Raw genomic sequence first — 22,053 nt, forward strand, 5'->3', positions numbered from 1 at the left:
ATATGATGAATATGTTGTTGCTTCTAAGATTTTGTGGAAACTCTGGTGACATAGTGGTTAAGTGCTACAGCTGCTAACCAAAGGGTCAGCAGTTTGAATCTGCCAGGCGCTCCTCGGAAACTCTATGGGGCAGTTCTACTCTGTCCTATAGGGTCGCCATGAGTAGGAATCACCTCGACGGCACTGGGTTTGGTTTGGTTTTTTGGTTCTAAGATTTTGCAGGTAAGGATAAATTTTCTTAATCTTTTTATTCCCATAAATGATTGTCTAATCAAATATACATTATTCTATTTTAAACACCATTGTAGAAGCAATCTTCTGTATGTTCCTGCTATGAACATATTTTACATTTTGTTTGATTATTACTGTTCTAGTCCTACCCTTCTGAGAACCAATCCTTTTGAAATCCTCACCTGCTCTTCATATTAGGTTTCTAACTTACTCTTCTTACATTAATAACAAAATATTAATATCTATATTTATAAATTTATCACTTCAACATGACAGTTAAATTATCTAGCCTGATGTATGGATTCAATAGATAATAAGTAACATATTTATATTTTCTTACTATTTTAAATAACTTTCGCATGCCATGTGAGGCAGGCAGTGCAGGAATTATCTATATTTTAATTTCAGGAAGGTAAATTGCTTACTTAGATGCATACCCCCAATAGCATATAAACACTGAAATTCAACCTAGTGTTTGTGAATTCACAATGAAACTGAAAGGGAAACAAAAAGAGGTAGCATAGAAAGAAAGAAGAAGGGAAGGAAGGAAACGTATCTGAGCAAACTGTCTAGAAGCTTGGAGTGAGTAAAGAAGGTAGGTAGAAGAAATAGCAATATTTGTTAGTATTGGCTTTGTTTCATCCATTGTCAGAAGTAAGTTTCATACGTATGTATATATATATATATGTATATTCTTTCCAGATGAGGGTCATCATCCCATTTTGTGGGTGAGGAAATCAAGGCTACGGAAAGTAAAGAAGCATACTTAAAGTCATCAGCCAATTAAGGGCAGAGTGGGATTACAAATACAAATCTGCGTAATTAAAAAGCCAACATTGTATCAATGATATTTCCCTTAACTTTATAATGGCTCCCACTTTATACTTACAAGGTAAGCATTGCTGGACAGTATAAAATACCTATTTGATTCCTGAGTTTCCTATACAAAAAAGTAATGATGAAAGTGGTGAGAAATTTAAAGTATTGAACACTACAAACACTCTGGGCTGTACCATACGTAATACAACATGAACAATTGACTTCGTTCTCCAAAAGTAAAAGATAAGAAATATTAGACAGTAAAGATAATTTAAATCTATTAGCCAGCAAAACATGTGAAAATAGTAGCCCAACCACTCCTGACTGTCTACTATGTTAGTATCATAATCACTATTCAGAGACTGATGCTGAGTTTGTGCCATTGAGAATGGGTGAAAACAGGAGCACCAACTGGTCTCAAAGGCATTTAAACCCCTACTGAGAACTGGAGCTAATCACTTTATCTTACTTATTTGGAATTTATTATAATTTTTGATCAATTCACATTTAAAATTTTAAACATTACATAATTCTCTTTGACATATTTCATGCACTAAATACATAGCTGGAATATAAGCTTATCAATTTATCTGACTTATTACAAGAAAGGAATCCTGGTGATGTAGCGGATTCCAACCTGGCTGCTAACCAAAAGGCCGACAGCTCAAATCCACCAGCCACTCCTTGGAAGCCCTTATGGGGCAGCTCTCCTCTGTCCTACAGAGTCGGTATGAGTTGGAATCAACTTGATGACAACAGGTTTGGTTTAGTTTTTTTTAACACAAGAAAAATCTAAATGTTAACATCATTTTTGGTGAATTTATATTTTGAAATTAAAAAGAAATGTATATATCTAAAAAAAGCATAGATAGATTGTAACCTGTTTTACAAATGTTGAAATTAAGTTTTATAGTCAGTAAGTATTGCCGATATACAGCTAGTCAACGAAGGAAGTAAAACCCAGGTAATTAAAACTTGATTCTAAATCCCATTCTGTCTCCACAAAAATGTAATTACTTTTTAATCATGCCTGAACTCTGAGTGGACAAGAATATAATAAAAGAAAAAAACAACAGCAAATAAAATGAAACACTCTTTTAACTGTTAAGGTAGAGAAATAAGAAAGACATTTAAAAGTAAATAACAAGGCTTCAACAACAGGTAAAGAGCGCAATAAGGCAGTAAACATGTTGAGTCGACAATAGTGACCATAGTGCTATAAAAAAAAAATATATATAGGATGTTAAAAAAAAAAAAAAGACTTCACAGGGACACACAGTGATCAGTATCACATAAAATGGTGGTGGGACTAGAACTTGGGTTTACAGCACTGTGAAGATTTTCAAAGCTATTTAGGAAGTGGTAAAGGGAAAGTAATGCATTCAGAATGGGAAGAGTTGTGAGCAAAGCTATGTTTATGTAATGATTTAAGCATTTTTTCTACAGCATGGGACTTGTAAAATGATTTATTGCATTAAAATAATACTTGAATGACATGGACAGCTAGTTTAATTCCAATAAATCAGAAATTGCAACACCTGCTAAAGGGAAAAGCTGCTGGATGCACATTTTGAAGCATCTAGCTATTTTATTTCGGTGTCAAGATGCTCCTCTCTTTTACATAACGCTGGTAACCTCTGCTGCACTTATTTTTTATTCTTTGTTTTCTGTTTGTATCTGTCATGACAATAGATATCTATTGACTTATTCTGCTGTTTAATGTGTTTTTATTTGTTTTTGTCTTTTTTAACCGTCCGAATTATTACATTAAACATTTACCTACAAGTACACCTATAGTTATGGAACATATTTGTTGTTGAAACTTTCATGTCAAAATATTTTTTGATTCAGTATTCCCTAGCCACAATAGTCCCTCCAACTCTTTAAACCATTGGAACATCACTTTATAATTTGAAATGTAGTGTTATACACATTATTACACACCTGATTGTTGTCTTAAGCCACATAAAAAAAAAACATAGTGGTGAAAAATTTATATAGAGACGATGATTTGATGAAATAGTGGTTTGCCTAATAATAAAACTTAACATTTTTATAAGATTTTTCACTGTAATTTTCAAGGAGAGATTTGGAGCCAATTCTTGAACAATGCTCTTGGCAGGCTGAAGAGTTTTTACCTTAGTAGAAGGTGAAGAGCAGTGGCAAATATTGAGACAAAGCTGTCTTTCTTCCTGTGCTGAGATGAAGGTCCGTGTTGCTGTGTGGAACTGCATCAGGTAGAGAATTTCTAAAGGGAGCCAAGACCCACTATGCAATTTCTTCATCCTTAGAGTTAAATAACCGTAAGAATATTTCCTATACTTCAATTTATTCTTGAACATTGAGTGAATGGTCAAAAAAATGAATGATATTGGGTAATATTTGTGAGAAAACTACGTGTAGAATGTTCATTATATGTACACAGAACTCTGGGTATATGAAGCAAGAAAAATATCTACAAAAAATATGAATTAATCAAGAGAATTAGATTCTGGCAACCAGCACAGAACCAATATGCACTTATGTCTTTAGTGATGTTCAATAGCCAATGCCTTTATTTTCAATTGACTTGCTTACAGAGCTGTGTTTTGTTCTAGAGATCAGTGTTATGAAGGCAAGTGGGACTTGCTGAGGCACCGCAAATGCAGTCAGTGTGATTGTGTGTATCCAACTGGGGATCCGTCACCAACACTGTTGGGAAACTGCTGGTAAGTAAGCACTTTTATTCAACCTATTTCTGACTAAAAGGGCCAGTCCCCAAAATATACTAAAAGGTGCATGTCATGGATTGTATTATTTCCCCCTCAAAATGTGTGTATCAAGTTGGTTAGGCCATGATTCCCAGTGCTCTGTAGTTGTCCTCCATTTTGTGATTGTAATTTTATGTTAAAGAGGATTAGGGTGGGATTGTGACAAAAACATTACTAACAATGTACAAGTACCCAAAGAGAAATTGGATAACTCCTAAAAATCAAACACTTATGCTCATCCAAAGTCTTCACCAGAAGAGTAAACTGATTACCGACAGACTGGGAAACAGTTTTGAGCTATAACATTTCCGATCAGCATCTGATCTCTAAAATCTACATGATATTGCAAAAACTCAATAGCAAAAAGACAAATAATCCATTTTAAAAATGGGCAAAGGATAGGAACAGGTGCTTCAACGAAGAAGACATTCAGGCAGGTAACAGATACATGAGGAAATGCTCATAATCAGTAGCCGTTAGAGAAATGTAAATCAAAACTACAATGAGATACCATCTCACTCCAACAAGGCTGCCATTAATCCCAAATCACAAAATAATAAATGTTGGAGAGGTTGTAGAGAGACTGGAACACTTATTCACTGCTGGTGGGAATTTAAAATGGTGCAGCCACTTTGGAAATCAATCTGGCACTTCCTTAAAAAGCTAGCAATAGAACTACCATAGAATATGGCAATCCCACTCCTTGGAATATATCTTAGAGAAATAAGAGCCTTTATATGAACAGATATATGCACAACCATGTTCATTGCAGCACTGTTTACAATAGCAGAAAGATGGAAGTAACCAAGGTGCCCATCAACAGATGAATGGATAAATAAATTTTGGTACATTCACACGATGGAATACTTCACATAGATCAAGAACAATGATGAATCCGTGAAATATTTCATAGCTTGGAGGAATCTGGAGGGCATTATGCTGAGTGAAATTAGTCAGTTGCAAAAGGACGAATATTGTATGAGACCTCTATTATAAGAACTCAAGAAATAGTTTAAACAGAGAAGAAAATATTCTTTGATGGTTATGAGGGTGGGGAGAAAGGGAGGGAGAAGGATATTCGCAAATTAGATAGTAGACAAGAACTATTTTAGGTGAAGGGAAAGACAACATACAATAAAGGAGAGGTCAGCATAACTGGACTAAACCAAAAGCAGTTTCCTGAATAAACCAAAAGCTCCAAAGGCCAGAGTAGCAGGGGCAGCAGTTGGGTGACCATGTTTTCAGGGGACATCTAGGTCAATCGACATAATAAAATCTATTAAGAAAACATTCTGCATCCCACTTTGGTGAGTGGCATCTGCAGTCTTAAAAACACTATCAAGCGGCCATCTAAGATGCATCAATTGGTCTCAACTCACCTGGAGAAAAGGAGAATGAAGAACACCAAAGATACAAGGTAATTATGAGTCCAAAAGACAGAAATGGCCACGTAAATCCAAGACTACATCAGCCTGAGACCGGAAGAACTAGATGGTGTCTGTCTACAACTGAAGACTGCCCCGACAGGGAACGAAACAGAGCATCCCTGACGGAGCACGAGAGCAGTGAGATGCAGACCTCAAAGTCCCATAAAAAAATCAGACTTAATGATCTGACTGAGACTAGAGGAACCCTGGAGGTCACGGTCCCCAGACCTTCTGTTGGCCCAAGACTGGAACCATTCCCAAAGCCAACTCTTCAGACAGGGATTGGACTGGATTATACGATAGAAAATGGTAGCGGTGAGGAGTGACCTTCTGGTCTCAAGTGGACACATGAGACTATGTGGGCAGCTCCCGTTTGGAGGGGAGATGAGAAGGCAGAGTGGGACAGAAAGTGGCTGAATGGACACAGGGAATACAGGGTTGAGAGAAGGAGTGTGCTGTCTCATTGGTGGGAGAGGAACTAGGAGTACATAGCAAGCTGTATACAAATTTTTGTATGAGAGACTGACTTGATTTGTAAAGTTTCACTTAAAGCACACACACAAAAGATGGAAAGAATACACAGAGTCACAGTACCAAAAGAAATGGTTAACTTTCAGTCGTTTCATGAGGTGGCACATGATGAAGAACTGGTAGTAGTGAAGCAAGAAGTCCAAGCTACACTGAAGGCACTGGCGAAAAACAAGGCTCCAGGAGCTGAGAGAATACCCACTGAGTTGTTTCAACAAACAGATGCAGCACTGTTCATGCCCACTCCACCATGCAAAGAAATTTGGAAGCTAGCTACCTGGCCAACAGACTGCAAGAGATGCACGTTTGTATCCATTCCAAAGAAAAGCGATCCAACAGACTGTGGAAGTTAACAAATGTAAGTGATAGTATTAGTAAATATGGTAAACAAACAAACAAAGAAACTCTATTTTTCTACAGTGAATATGACATTCTATCCCCAGGAGATCTAGTGAGTTTATGATGTTGTTGTTAGGTGCTGTTGGGTCAGTTCCAACTCATAGCGACCCTGTGTACAACAGAACGAAACAGTGCCCAGCCCTGGGCCTTTCTCATTGCAATGTTTGAGCCCACTGTTGCGGCCACCGTCTCAATCTGTCTCATTGAGGATCTTTGTCTTTTTCACTGACCCTCTACTTTACCAAGCATGATGTCTTTTTCCAGGGACTGATTCCTCCTGATAATATGTCCAGAGTACGTGAGACCAAGTCTTGCCACCCACCTTTCTAAGGAGCATTCTGGCTGTACTTCTTCCAAGACAGGTGTGTTCATTCTTCTGGCAGTCCATGGTATATTCATTATTCTTCACCAACAACATAATTCAAGTTTCAGTTCTTTTGCCTTCCTTATTCATTGCCCAGCTTTAGCTGCACATGAGGCGACTGAAAATATCATGGCTTGGTTCAGGCACACCTTAGTCCTCAAAGTGACATCTTCGATTTTTAACACTTTAAAGAGGTCTTTTGTAGCAGATTTGCCCAATAAAATATGTCGTTTGATTTCTTGACGGCTGCTTCCATGGGTGTTGATTGTGGATCCAAGTAAAATGAAATCCTTGATGACTTCAGTATTTTGTCTGTTTACTGTGATTTTTTTATTGTTCCAGTTGTGAGGATTTTTGTTTTCTTTATGTTGAAGTGTAATCCATACTGAAGGCTGAAGTCTTTGATCCTCATCAGTAAGTGCTTCAAGTCGTCTTCACTTTCAGTAAGCAAGGTTGTGTCATCTGCATGTCTAGGCTGTTAATGAGTCTTCGTCCTATCCTGATGCCCCTTCTTCTTCATATAATACAGCTTCTTGGACTGTTTGGATTATATGTTTTTTTAAAGACACTGAGTTTTTGGTAATTTACTATGGCAGCCCTAGAAAATGAATACAGAGCCCTTCACCAAGAACAAGTCAAGTTAGCACCAAAAATGCTCCTGTAAGGGTTGCCACGTAACATGAGACATGGCAGTTTTAAAAAGTATGAAGTAAAACTCTCAGCTTTGACAGACAAAGAGCTCCTCTAAGACTAAGTTCATTGCTGTTGAGTCGATTCTATCTCATAGTGACCCTAAAGGACAGAGTAGAATTGACCCATAGGGTTTCCAAGGAGTGGCTGGTAGATTCGAACTGCTTGAATAAGTATTGTGAAAAAATACAACCCTGACACACAACTTTTCTGAGCTTAGTATTAAAACAAAACAAAACAAAGTCGCTATCAAGTGGATTCTGACTCATAGGGACCCTATAGGACAGAGTAGAGCTTCCCCACAGGGTTTCCAAGGAGCGACTGGTAGATTCAAACTGCAGACCTTTTGGTAGCACCCAAATGCATTATCATCGCACCACCAGTGGCTTTCAAATCAGCTATAGGCTGATCTCCAAATCCTTAGAACCCAGAAAAGTACTCTACCTCTGAGTGGTATCCACAGCTGGGAACTGTTCTCCACACTTGGATGACCTCAGACATGCAAATCTAACATGTCCAGAAAAAATCTTTTGGTCATTTTCTCAAGTTTGTTCCTCCATGATTTTCCACATGGTAGAGAATGGCTCTGGTGACCATGTGCTCATGGTAGCCTGAATTCTAGAAGTCACCTTTGATTCTCCGTTCCCCTCATCCCATACATCTGATCCACCAGCAATTCTTGGCAGCTCAAGCTCCAAAGTACACCTCAAGCCTGCCCACTGTTCCCACCTGCACTACCACCATCACTCCTCACCCTGACCACTGCAGAAGCATCCTGACCGGTCCTCTGTGTTTGCTGTCTTCAAGTTCTCCTGGGCTACAGTTAATTCCTGGGACACATTCTTTCTCAAGACCATTGAACAATAGAAGGAGAAGGGCATTTAGTTGTATGCTACCTCCTCCGCTTGAGCTGCATGTCCCTCAGAAATCACTTTTCACTGTCCACTCTATAATGTCTCTATTCCAATTTCCTGTCTTTGGCCGCACTGCTTTGATAGCGTGCATGCATGCGTGCTTCAGGGGTCATGTAGACAGCTGCTTGGAGGAATTTTTCTTAGTACAATCATGGTTGTGTGCCATCAAGAGATTCTGACTCATATCAACCCTGTATGACAACTTAGAACTGCCTCACAAGGTTTCCTAGGTTGCAGTCTTTATGGCACAGCCCTGGTGGCCCCGTGGTTAAGAGCTTGGCCGCTAACCAAAGGGTGGACAGTTCGAATTTACCAGTTGGTTCTTTGCAGAAAGACATGGCAGTCTGCTTCTGTAAAGACTTATAGTCTTAGAAACCCTGTGGGGCAGTTCTGCTCTGCCCTATAGGGTCACTATGAGTCAGAATTGATTCAACAGCAACTGGTTTGGATTTTGTTTGGTTAGAATCTTTATGGGAGCCCATCTCCAGATCTTTTCAATCCCTGAGCTGGTGGGTTCCAACGGCCCACCTTTCAGTTAGCCAAGCACTTAACCGTTGCACCTCCAATACTTAACTCTGCACGCGAGAGGGCCCTCTCCTGACGTCTCCCGTCTCCTCACCCCGCACACTTTGGCGTTGTCCTTGCTTCTAGACCCCGCCCTCCCCTCTGGAGGCCCAACCCCCCCACGCCCGCCCCCTACCCGGGCCGCCGGGCGGGGCCGGCAGCCATGTTCCTCGCTGTCCAGCCAGTTACTCACGGAAGCGCTCGGACGGGTGGTGAGGGGCCCGGGCCAGATGGCGCGCCTTAGAGAGGATGCTGTTCGTGCTGCTTTCCCTGCCGTGTTCTCTGAAAGGTATGAAACTCCGACACCTGGCTGGAGGGATCTGCTCCCAGACTGAACAAGCCTGGCCCCTCGAAGGTGTGGAGGGAAGGCGCCAGGAGTGCGGGTCCCAGTCCCAGCATCCCGTGGCCTCCAGAGGTTGGAGAGTCCGGACGTTGGGTTAGCAGCTTGCGTTGCCCCCTCCAGCGTACCCCGTCCCGAGTGATCCCCAGGGGCGGACGCTGCGCGGGGGCCGGCGGACGCAGCCACTCTAGGGGCTGCGAGAGGGAGCCTCTGGCCCGGGAGATGCAGCTGGTCCGCGAAATTTGCATCCCAATGGATTTGCGGCGGGGGGGGGGTCCAGCCGCGGGATCCAGCTGCGGAGTGCCCTCGGGCCTGGGGGCTTGAAGGGCTTGGGGAGAAAGGCCGTGTCCAGGGCTGCACCCAGGTCCCTACTCTGCCCGGGGCGGGTTTGCGGGTCAAGCTGGAGGATGGAGGCCTGCCCACCCCGCCCCCCACCTGCTCCCTGTGCCAGGGGGGGAACCAAGGCCCAGAGTTCGCCCGGGCGGGTGAGATTCCAGACTGAGGGCGGGGCACTCGCCCCCATTCCTCCTCCCACCCCCACCAGACTCCGTAGGGTGCCACGGACAGGGGACAGAGGGATCCCCCGCCCAAGGCCCTGCTGCCCCTTACTGTTTTGGGCGCTGTGCCTGGGAGGCTGAGGCACCCCGCGCCCGCGCCCGGCCGGTCTACTCTCGGGGCTGGGGCGTCGGCGCGGCCCCACCGGGAAAGGAAGGGGTCCTGGGAATCTGTGGAGCAGCGCGGGGACCCTACTCCTTGTGGAAGCAGTGATTCAGTGTGTGTTAACAGTGTGGATGCCGGGTCCCGCTCCCCCTCTGGGTGGCGGGGGTGGGGGTAGCAGGAAGGGGTCCTGAGCAACCAGGTCATTTGTTAACTTAAACGTTTGTGCAGCGCTGTGTACCGGTCGCTGTGGACGCGGTCTCTGGTGCTGAGGGGATTTGAGGGTTCCTCACACTGGCGGGATTTGGAGCCTCTACCCTGGTGGCAGTAGGTTTAGTGGGTTACCCTGGTGGCATAGTGGTTACGTGCTAAGGCTGCTAGTCAAAAGGTTGGCAGTTTGAATCCACCAGGTGCTCCTTGGAAACTGTGGGGCAGTTCTACTCTGTCCTATAGGGTCGCTATGAGTCAGAATTGACTGGATGGCAACGGGTGTGTTTTGTTTTTTTTTTTAGGTTGGAGATTAGGTGTCTCTCAGGCTGACATTTGAAGGTCTGGAGCTGACGGTTTATGAGGGTTTCTAAGGGTTTTAAGTGCTCCGGCCATGGGCACCAACCCGATCTTCCAGCACCTGCGGACGGACCGCCCCCCCCCCGGGGGATTGGCTGCTCTGGGACCCCAAGCCCAGAGGGCGGTGAGAAGCTGACAAACGTGAGTGATGTCCTGCAGGCTCCAGTTGGCGGGGCAGCCCTGCTCACATGGTCTCAATACCGGCAATCGGGCAATCGGCTTCGTGCCTGGGGGTGGTTTCCGAATGTTCCCTCGTGTCCCCCCACCCGTGCGGGGCGACAACTCTCCCCTCGGCGGGGACCTAGTAGAGGCCTGCAGGGCATCAGGGTATGGAGGGGCAGAGCTTGGGCGGGGAGGATGCAGCCCTGCAGGTTCCTCTACGTGACCACGGCGGGGGGGTGCGGGTCATGAAGGCTGGGCCTGGTAGAGGACCCACTAGGGCGCGCAGAAGGAGTGGGTTAGGATAATCATAGCATTAATGGGAGTATTGAGAGAGCGCCCTGGGGCCTTGGGTCCCTCGGGAAGAAAAGCTTCTGCTATCGCCACTGGAGCAGTACCCAGGTCAGTCCCGGCTTAGGTCCAGGAGGTTCCCATGCTCAGAGGGTCTGGTGGGCAGAACAGAACCGGCGGTGCGCGCGCCCTCTCGCGGCCTTGCACCGAATCGCTGAAGTTCAGTGTCAGGCGATTCTAAGCCATGGTTTTGGAACTGAATAGTGAAGCAGAGCAAATGATGCAGTGCCTTGATGGGACCGGTGGAGACAACAAGAAGCAAAGCACAGCTGAAACTTCAAAATTCCACTGAGTGTTAGTAGGATTTGGAGGAAGAAAATAGACGGAGAGTCGAGAGGCCCAGAGATGCAGAAGGGTTAGAGGATTAGGGTTAGGGGTTAGGGTTTGGTGTTAGGGGTTCAGGTTGGGGGGTTAGAGGTTTGGGAGTTAGGTTTAGGGGTATAGGTTTTAGGTGGTTGGGGGTTGGGGTTAGGGCTGGGGTTACTAGGCTCGGGCACAATTGGTTTAGGGTTAGGGTTAGAGTGAGGCTGAGGTTGATTCCCCAGTCTTGTGTACCGTCTTTCCTTTGCCAGAGTTACCACCGATCTGTTGTTTGGTTGGAAACCCTGATGGCGTAGTGGTTAAGAGCCACCGGTGCTAACCAAAGGTCTGCAGTTCGAATCCACCAGGCACTCCTTGGAAACTCTATGGGGCAGTTCTAATCTGTCCTGTAGGGTCACTATGAGCTGGAATTGACTCGACAGCAGTGGGTTTGGTTTTTTTGGTTATTGTTTAGTTGGCTTTTCTCTACCCGCTCTTCGTCTCCCTGGTGAACATCAAGGATTGTTTCTGTGCATAAATGTTTTCAGGAGTTTTTATGATAGTGGTCTCTTACTGTATATGTCGTTTTGTGATTGGCTTAGTGTGATGCGCCCCAGATTCATCCATGGTGTGAGATGTTTCGGAGATTCATCATTGGTCTTTATTGTCGTGTAGTGTTCCACTGTGTGTACGTACCGTAGTTTGTTTATCCATTCCTCTGTGGACGAGCACTTAGGTTGTTTCCATCTTTTTGCTACTGTGAATAATGTTGCAGTGAACACGGGTGTGCATATGTCTATTCCTGTGACTGCTCATGGAAACCCTGGTGGCTAGTGGTTAAGTGCTACAGCTGCTAACAAAAAGGGTTAGGGTTTGGGGTTAGGGATGTTAGGGTTAGGGTTGTTAGAGTTAGGGTCGTTAGGGTTTGGGGTTAGAGTTTAGGGTTAGGGTTTTTTGGTTGGGGTTAGGTGTTAGGGTTAGGTTTAGGGTTTGAGGTTAGAGTTTGGAGTTACAGGTTAGGTGTTAGGGGTTGCAGTTTGGGGTTTAGGGTTTTGGGGTTTAGTCGTTAGGGTTTGGGTTACGTTTTAGGGGTTAGGGTTTAGGTTTAGGATTGGGGTTGGTGTTGGGTTTGTTTGGGATATGTGGTTTGGGGTTAGAGGGTCGGTGTTAGAGGGTTGGGGTCTAGAGGGTTGGGGGTTAGAGATTGAGGGAGTTAGAGGGTGAGGGGTTAGAAGGTGAGGGGGTTAGAAGTTGAGAAGATTATAGAGTGAGGGAGTGAGAAGGTGAGGGTGTGAGGGGGTGAAGGTTAGGGTTTAGGGTTAGAGGGTTTAGGCTTAGGGTTCAGAAGCTTGGGGTTAGGGGGTTAGGGTTTCAGGGTTCAGAGGTTGGGGTTGGTGTTGTGGTTAGGGTTAGAGAGTTAGGGTTAGAGGATTAGGGTTAGGGGTTAGGGCTAGGGCTTAGGGGTTCAGGTTTAGGGGTTTGGGATGGGTTTGGGGTAAGGTTTTAGGGTTTAGGATTAGAGGGTTAGGCTTAGGGCTTAGAGTTTAGGGTTTTAGGATTTAGAGTTTAGGGCTTAGGGCTTAGAGCCTAGGGTTTAGGGCTTAAGGTTTAAGGCTTAGAGTGAGCGTTAAGGCTGGGGGCTGGGGTTAGGGTTTAGGGTATTAGGGTTAGAGGGTTAGACGGTTTAGTGTTTAAGTTTAGGGTTTAGGGGTTAGGGGTTGGGGTTAAGGGTGTTAGTGTTTAGGGTTGTGGCGTTTAGGGTGTTAGGGTTAAATGTGTTAGGGCTAAGGGTGTTAGGGTTTTGCGTGTTAGGGTTTTAAGTGTTATGGTTTAGGGTTTAGAGTTAAGTGATAGGGTTAGGCTTAGGCTCATTCTTAGGTTTAGGGCTAGGGATTTGAGGTTTAGGGTTTGGGGTTAGGTTTGGAGGTTGGGGTTAGGATTAGGGCTAGGGTTAGAGGGTTAGAGGTTAGAGTTAGAGGGTTAGGGTTTCGGATTAGGGTTTCATGTTAGCGTTAGAGGGTTAGGGTTCGAGGGTTAGGGTTAGGGTCATTAGGGTTAGGGTGGTTAGGGGTTAGGGTTAGGTGTTAGGGTTTAGGGTTTACGGTTAGGTTTAGGGTTTGGAATTTGAGGTTTGGGTTTAGGGTTTGAGGCTTAGAGTATAGGGTTTAGTGTGTAGGGTTTTGATGTGTAGTGTTTTGGGGTGTAGGTGTTTAGGTTGTAGAGTTTAGGCTATAGGGGTTAGGGTTTGGGTTAGGGTTAGGGTTTAGGGCCTTGGGGGTTAGGACCTAAGGGCTTAGGGTCTTAGGGGCTTTGGGGCTCAGGGCTTAGGGGCTAGAGTTAGAGGGCTAAGGCCAGAGGGCCAGAAGGCCAGAGGGCCAGGGTTATGGTTTGATTCCTGGCTGGCAATTTTTTTCCTTCAATATTTTGTGTAAGTCATCCCTTTGCCTTCTTGCCTGCATGATTTCTGCTGAGTAGTCCAAGTTTTTTATTATTTACTCTCCTTTGTTGGTGACTTCCTTTATCCCTAGCCTCTCTTAAAATTCTCTTTATATTTGATTTTGGCAAGTTTGATTATTATGTGTCTCGGTCACTTTCTTTTGAGATCTACCTTATGTGGAATTCGATGAGCATCTTTCATGATATCATGGAAGTTTTCTGCCAACAAATCTTCAACAGTTCCCTTTGTATTTTCTGTTAGCCCTCCCTGTTCTGGTACTGAAATCACTCATAGTTATTTCTCTTGATAAAGTCCCATATGATTCTTTGGATTTCTTCATTTAAATTTCTTTTATCTGCTTTCTCTTCAAATATATTAGTCCCAAGAGTTTCACCTTCAATCTCAGTAATTCTGCCTTCCAATTCCTCAGTTGTGCTCTTCTTACTTTCTATTGAGTTTTCTAACTCTGTAATTTTATTGTTAATCTTCTGAATCTCTGATTGCAGTCTCTCTATGGTTTCTTGCAGCTTATTAAATTTTTAACTATGTTCTTGAGTAACCTTTTTAATTTCTTCAGCTGCTTTATCTTTATGTTCCTTGGCTTGATCTGCATTTTGCCTCATTGGAGAAATCCTTGGGCCCTTCACTGGCTCGCCATGCAGCTCCACAACGTCCACTCCTGGCCGTGGCATTTGGCCGGTGCCCGACTGAACGTGTGCTCCGGAACCATGTTTCTCCACCCATCACTATCATTCTGCCACCAGGGGATATGTGAGTATGGGAGTCACCATTTCTCACTGGCAGCAGCGTCACAAGTCACTAGACTTCCAGGTACCCGCAGACCTAGGCTGCCTTCTGCCTCAGGCAAGGTCCCGAATCCTTTATACCAGATGCTGACACCGGGCAACTGGTGAACATTCATTTTGATCGACACAGAGGTCTGAGTGAGGGTCAGCAGGCCAGGTAGGTGAAGTCAAGGCCAGGTGGGCGGGACTAAGGTTTCTTTGCCATCACCATGGAGAGAGTCTCCCCACCGGAAGAGTGGGCAGAGCTTATGATGGGCCTGGTGACAAGACTCAGCCAATGGCAGAGATCCAGTCCACCAGGCAGATGACACAGGGTCCTCCATTGTGACCTAGGACACCTAGTGGCCACAGGATTTGAGCACACCCTGGGAAAGGCTACGCAGGCACAAGGGAGCCCCTGGTGCGGACTGCTTCAGGGCATTGGCAGAGCAGGCCAGGGTCCAATTTTCCCACTTTCCTCAGGATATCAGTACGCAAGACATCCTCACTCAGCATCTCTTGCCTCTCTCTCTGTATGTGTTCATTCTCTGAAATCTCTTCCTTCTCTCCCTGAGTCACTTCACAGCTTGGAGTGCCTGATAGAGTGCCTAGAGACGAAAGAGCAAAGGGGGAAGGTGACTGATTGGGGAGCTACATCACGGGTGTACTCTGGCCAGGTGAAGCTTGTTGACATGTGGCAGCCTCTCCGGAGACTACTAATTCCGCTGACGACATTCTATGCAAATACCCGGGTGAGTGCCATGGGCAGAAAACATTGACACATACCTGCCAGAGGCCTATCCTGGGTCTGAAGAGTCCACCCCGGTCTCCAGCGACTCATCATCTCAGCACACACTTTCCTGCACGCATGGAAATCGCCTCTCTCCACGAATGCCTTCACCTGCTAGGAAACACACGATGTCACTCAGCCAAAGGAGAGCACAGGCAAAGTCAACTGAAGCCCCCATTGTCAAGATTTTGCTTCTGCTGGGCCACAGCCCCCGGTGGCACACTGCATGCGCGTCACTTCTCCAAAGACAAGGCCGAATTCTGGACAACCAGGGCCCCAGCAGTCCAGAGTCTGCAGAAGGCGGCACATGGATCGCCTCTTTGCCACATACAGGAGGGAGGCCTGTGCCCTAGACTGGCTCCGCTAGAGCTCCACGACCTCAGCTATTTTCCCTGACCTTTGGCCCGTGCCCTCATGAGTGTGTTATCTCTAGTTACACTTCTCCTCCGACCACTCTGAATCCACCACCTGCGGATACCTGAGTATGGAAATTAACATCTATCACTCGCTGCAGTGTCACAGGTCGGTCACTAGGTGTCTAGGCTCAGACTGACCTTGGCTGTCTTCTGCCCAGGCAACTAGCCTAAGCCTTCAAAGGAAATGAGGACACGTGGTCACTGGCCGACATCCTTTAACCAACACTGAGTCCCTGGTCAGCATCCTGGAGTCCTGGCAAGAAGAGCCAGGCACCTCCAGGAGCATCTGGAGGAGGAGACAGGGGCTGAACAGGCTACCACACCTACTGGTGCTGCTACACATGTGGGAGACCTGGCTGCAGAGGGTGCAGGCATGGCCTCAGGGTCAAAGGAGAAAGCACCTGAAGACGTGCTAGGACCCTTAGACTGAGAGAAGCAGGATGTCTGGACTGCAAAATATGCACTCTTCAGGGAAGAAGTTCATTCAAGCTTCTTAAACCCACCTCACCTGGAAAATCCATCCTCTTTTAGCCTTGTGCCCCTTCCACACCCCTTCTAGTACAAAGAGAGATGCAGCCCTACGGCACCAGGGTGGAAGAAGCCCCAGGATAGCTGTCCGAAGACATGAGGTCCACTCAAAAGCTTCCCCCGCCAAGGAGAGAAGAGGACAAGACTCATCTGCAGATGAGGTCTCAGGGCCCTGAGAATGAGCATAATGTTTGTAAGGAAAGAGAAATAGGATTTCAGTGGGATATGGAAGTCTGACAAAGAGCCTCTGCAAAGATAGCTCTAAGGGAGGTGTGATTGTGAAGGTGGTCTGGTCACTGAGTTCTTTGTAGTACAAGGTACCAGACAGAAGCCAGACTCTGGGGGGAACCTGCCTGCCGGTGAGCAGTGGGCATAAAACCCTAAACCAATGAGAATCGAATCCCTTCTCAGCAGCTTCTGCACAGATCAGTGATGTTTGCTTGGTCTTTCTCTTTTCTGTGGTCTAACCTGATCTGTTCTGAGATCAGAGAGTTGGAATAGAAAAGCCTGACTGAGATGAAACGAGCAAAGAGAAGACAAGGCCTCCTAAATCTGGTGAAGACAGAACACAGATAACCAAAGGTGAGGATGGGAAGAAACAGATTGAGTTCCAAGTCCCATCCACAGTATCCCAGGGCCTGGGAATCCCTGGAAGTGCCAGAGGTGTGTACTCCCTGGGAGATGCGACCCCAAGTGTCAGAGGAAGCCCTACGGAGCAAGGAAGGGAGGGCAGGGCCTCTAGGATGGGCACTTCCATACAGGCTGCCCATGTGAATTTCTCAGAGTGACCGTGACAGATCCTGAGAGGGACAGTTTGAGGCAAAGGAAAGTAAGTTTTCTGAAGAGGGGTGAATTCCACAGTCGCCTGATAATGAAACAGAAATCCCGTCCTGCTCAGAGGTACTGAGTAGGAGGGATTGTGAATTCCCATCCTGCACAGAGGTTGGCTGGGAAGTTCGACTGTCTAAAGACAATGTGGCCAAAGTCTTCTTTATCTTTCAAAGATATATCTTTAACTTCCTGCAAATTCAATCCTGAAAAAAAGCCTAGAATATACAAGTGTGGGTTTTTCAGGAGAGCAACAAGGGGAGAAGGTGATAGTGGCATATCAGAGAAGGAGAACAATAGTCTAAGGGTCCCTGTGTTACTTAATGAATCACACACGGTGTCAAGCATTCTTCCTTACCTGTAGACATGCAAATTCAGTAGATGTTTTAGCAATAACTGAATTAATCCTCAGAATTCTTTTTGGCCATTTCGAGGCATAGAGACCAGAAGAAGTCATTAGTTACAAGAGCAAGCAATAATTCGCTGGTCTGAATTTTGTTCAATTTCTGTGTTTGCCCTTCATAGATGGATAAAAGTCTCTGAATCTGGCATTGAAGACAGTGTTTTCTCTATTGTTATGGATTGAATAGTGTCCCCCAAAATGTGTGTCAACCTGGCCAGGCCATGATTCCCAGTATTGTGTGGTTGTCCTGCATTTTGTGATCTGATGTGATTACTTATGTGTTGTAAATTCTAACCTCTGTGATGTTAATGAGGCAGGATTAGAGGCAGTTAGGTTAATGAGGGAGGACACAATCTGCAGGATTAGGGTGAGTCTTGAGTCAGTCTCTTTTGAGATACAAAGAGAAAAGTGAGCAGAAATGAGAGGGACCTCATACCACCAAGGAAGAAGTGCCTGGAGTGGAGCATGTCCTTTTGACCCAGCGTCCAGGCGCTGAGAATTTCCTAGGCCAGGGGAAGATGGATGACAAGGACTTTCCCCCAGAGCCACAAAGAGAGAAAGCTTTCTCTTAGAGCTGGCGCCCTGACTTCAAACTTCTTGCTTCTTAAACTGTGAGAGAATAAGTTTCTGTTTGTTAAAGCCATCCACTTGTGCTATCTCTGCTATAGCCACACTAGATAACTAAAAAACACATATATAAAATAGTAAAAAAAAAATGTTTCAAATACACACACACACGTATGATGTTATTAAACTTTAAAAGATTTTACATTCTTATAACACATTTAACAACAGAGATTTGTATACAGAAGTGATAATAAGAGCCATCCCCACATAAGTATATTGTACCTGCTCCCCCAAAGTGTCCAGTGTCCAAAGATACATATGTACCCTTTTACACACTTCTTTTTGCCGGGACACGTGTAAGTACATTCATTTGTTTGTTTTTATGGAAATTAGGTCACATTCTACCCATGTTTTTCTCTGAATCACTCTTCACTTGACAATTTTTCATGGATCCTCTAAATCAGCAGACATGGAAGAAGCACTCTTTTTGGTTCTTCTCATTTTTAACTCCCACCACTCTTCTGTCAGTTTGTTGTAGTGTGGTGGCTTGCATGTTGCTGTGATGTTAGAAGCTATGCCACCGGTATTTCAAATACCACCAGGTTCACTGATGGTAGACTGGTTTGAGTGGAGCTCTGGATTTAGACAGACTAGGAAAAAGGACCTAGTGACCTATTTCTAAAAACAACTGGCCAGTGAAATCTTACAAATAGTACTGGAACACTGTCTGATGGAATGACAGAGGATAACCCCTTAGGTTGGAAGGCACTCAAAATACAAGTGGGGAAGAGCTACCTCCTCAAAGTAGATCCCACTTTAATGACGTTTCCTGATGGGGCACAACTCATAATGAGAAGAAACTGATGCAAATATCCTTTAATAATCAGAACGTGGAATGAAGGAAGTATGAATCTAGGGAAATTGGAAGTCATCAAAAATGAAATGGAATGCATAAAGGTCAGTAATCCAAGGCATTAGTGAGCTGAAATAACTTGGTTTTGGACCTTTTAAACTAGACAATGATATGTTCTACTATGCCAGGATTGAGATACTGAAGAGAACGGCATCATATTCATCGATAAAAAGAACATTTCAAGATCTTTTCTGAAGTAGAACACTACGAACAATAGGATAATATTCACAGGCCTACCAGGAAGACCAGTTAATAAGACTATTATTCAAATTTACACACACATTATGAATGTGAAAGATGAAGAAGTTGAAGGTTTTTACCAAGTTCCGCAGTTTGAAACTGATCAAACGTGATGCATTCATCAATCAAGATGTACTGATAATTACGTAATTAGAATGCGAAGTTGAAAACAAAGCAGACAAATCAGCAGTTGGAAAATAAGGTATTGATGATAGAAATGACAATGAAGCTTACATGATAGAATTTGGCAAGACCAATGACTTATTCATTGCACATACCTTTCGTCAGGAACATAAATGGTGACTATACTCGTGAACCATTCCAGGCAGAATAGATAGGAATCAAATTTGTGGAAGGTGATGATGGAGAAGGTCAATACCATGAGTCAGAATCAGGCCAGGGGCTGACTGCAGAACAGATGATCAGTTGCTCATATTCACGTTCAAGTAGAAGCTGAAGAAAATTAAAACAAGTCCATGAGTCAAAGTATGCCCTTGAGTATATCAAACCTGAATTTAGAGACCATCTCAAGAATAGATTTGATGCACTGCACACTAATGATCGAAGACCAGATTAGTTGTGGGATGATAACAAGGACATCATATATGAAAAAAACAAAAAGTCATTAGAAAGACAGGAAAGAAAGCAAAGACCAAAGAGGATGTCACAAGAGACTCTGAATCTTGCTCTTGAATGTACAGTACCTAAAGAGAATGGAAGGAAAAATAAAGTAAAAGAGCTCAACAGAATACCTGAAAGGGAAGCTGGAGAAGACAAAGTATGATAATAATAATGTGAACAGATCTGGAGTTAGAAAACCAAAAGGGAAGAAAACACCTGGCATTTCTCAAGCTGAAAGAACTGAAGGAAATATTCAAGCCTCTAGGTGCAATACTGAAGGAAGGATTCTATGGGCAAAATATCGAACAACACAGGAAACATCAAAAGAAGACGGAAGGAATACACAGACTCAATACACCAAAAAGAATTGGTCGACATTCAACCATTTCAGGAGGTAGCATTGGATCAAGAGCTGATGGTACTGAAGGAAGAACTCCAAGCTGCACTGAAGGCATTGGCAAAAAACACGGCTCCAGGAACTGATGGAGTACCAAATGAGATGTTTCAACACAGGGACGCAGTGCTGGAGGCACTCACTTGACTATTCCAATATATTTGGAAGACAGCCACCTGACCAAATGACTGAAAGAGATCTATATGTGTACCCATTTCAAAGAGAGGTGGTCCAACGCAATGTGGAAATTATCGAGCAATGTAATGTCATTAACATCCCACGCAAGAAAAATTTTGCTGAATATAATTTAAAAACAGTTGCAGCAGTACACAGACAGGCAACTACCAAAAATTCAAGCTGGATTCAGAGGAAGACATGGAATGTGGGATATCATTTCTGATGTCTGATGGATCTTGGCTGAAAGTAGAGTATATCAGTAAGATGTTTACCTGTTTTTGTTTCCTATACAAGGACACTCAACTGTGTGGCTCATGACAAATTATGGATAGCTTAGCAAAGAATGGGAATTCCAGAACACTTAACTGTATTCATGCGGAATATCTACGTAGACCAAGAGGCAGTCATTTGAGTAGGGCAAGGGGATACTGTGTGGTTTAAAATCAGAAAGTTATGTGTCATGGTGGTATCCTTTCACCATACTTACTCAATCTGTATGCTGAGCAAACATTCTGAGAAGCTGGTTTCGAAGAACAAGAACATGGCATCAGTTTTGGAGAAAGATTCACTAACAACCTATGATATGCAGCTGATACGACCTTGCTTGCTGAAAGTAAAGAGGACTTGAAGCAGTTACTGATGAAGAGCAACCACTACAGCCTTCAGTATGGATTACACCTCAACATAAAAAAAACAAAAATTCTCACAACTGGACCAGTAAGCAACACCATGATAAACAGAGAAAATACTGAAGTCATCAAGCATTTCATTTAACTTGAATCCATAATCAATGCCCACAGAAGCAGCAGTCAAGAATTCAAACAATGTATTGCATTGGGCAAATCTGTTGCAAAAGACCTCCTTAAAGTGTTGAGAAAGAAAGATGTCACTTTGAGGACTAAGGTGTGCCTGAGCAAAGCCATGATATTTTCTATCACCTCACATGCTTGAGCAAGTTAGACAATGAATACGGAAAACCGAAGAACTGATTCATTTAAAATATGGTGTTGGCAAAGAATACTGAATGTACCATGGACTGCCAGAAGAATAAACAAAACCATCTTGGAAGAAGTACACCAAGAATGCACCTTAGAAGCAAGGATGGCGAGACTTCGTTTCACGTGCCTTGGACATATTTTCAGGAGGGACCTGTCCCAGGAGAGGCTCATCATGCTTGGAAAAGCTGAGGGTCAGAAAAAAAGAGGAAGGCGCTCAACAACATGAACTGACACACTGGCTGCAAGAATGGGCTCAAACATAGCAATGATTGTGAGGATGGTTCAGGATCAGGCGGTGTTTCATTCTGTTTTACACAGGATCGATGGCATCTAACATCCACAACTAACATATGTATGCATATATATATGTATGTGTGTATGTGTGTGTGTGTATATATATATACCCATTGCCATCGAGTCGTTTCCAACTCATAGTGACCCTACAGGACAAAGTAGAACTGCCCCACAGAGTTCCCAAGGAGCGCCTGGTGGATTCGAACTGCTAACCTTTTGGTTAGCAGCTATAGCTATTAACCATTATGCGACTAGGGTTTCCATATATATATATATATTCTCTTCACTAGTTTTGCATCTCTAGAGATCCCAGGCTAAGACATTTGGTACCTACTGTGGTTCTAGAGGAACCAAATCTTAAGGATGAGTTTTCTGAATTGATTCTCAAGTCTGGCTAGTCTTAAAGGCACTGATGACTGTCTCCAGTAGTAAACAGGCTATTGCTAATCCATGGTGGGAGGTGACAATAGAAATACGCAAAATACTACTACCACTGGATCAAATATTTGTGAGAGACAAGGCTCTGCCTGATTACATATTTGATACTTTTCTATAATTTTGTCAGAATAAGAATAATAAGGAAGCTGCTTGGTTAGTCCTGC

General features: G+C 44.1%; 1 long non-coding RNA gene across 2 annotated transcripts in view; it reads right to left on the bottom strand.

Moving 5' to 3' along the window:
• Positions 1-12,881: 12,881 nt before the first annotated feature.
• Positions 12,882-22,053, bottom strand: part of LOC135229920 (uncharacterized) — a 57,173-nt gene continuing 48,001 nt past the window's right edge. For both annotated transcript variants that reach the window (XR_010320587.1, XR_010320586.1), the window contains 2 exons: positions 19,246-19,420; positions 12,882-15,186 (listed from right to left, as the gene is read on the bottom strand). This is a non-coding gene — a long non-coding RNA (uncharacterized LOC135229920). The remainder of the gene's footprint in view (positions 15,187-19,245; positions 19,421-22,053) is intronic.

This window comes from Loxodonta africana, unplaced genomic scaffold (genome assembly GCF_030014295.1).
Source record: "Loxodonta africana isolate mLoxAfr1 unplaced genomic scaffold, mLoxAfr1.hap2 scaffold_63, whole genome shotgun sequence".
Lineage (NCBI taxonomy): Eukaryota > Metazoa > Chordata > Mammalia > Proboscidea > Elephantidae > Loxodonta > Loxodonta africana.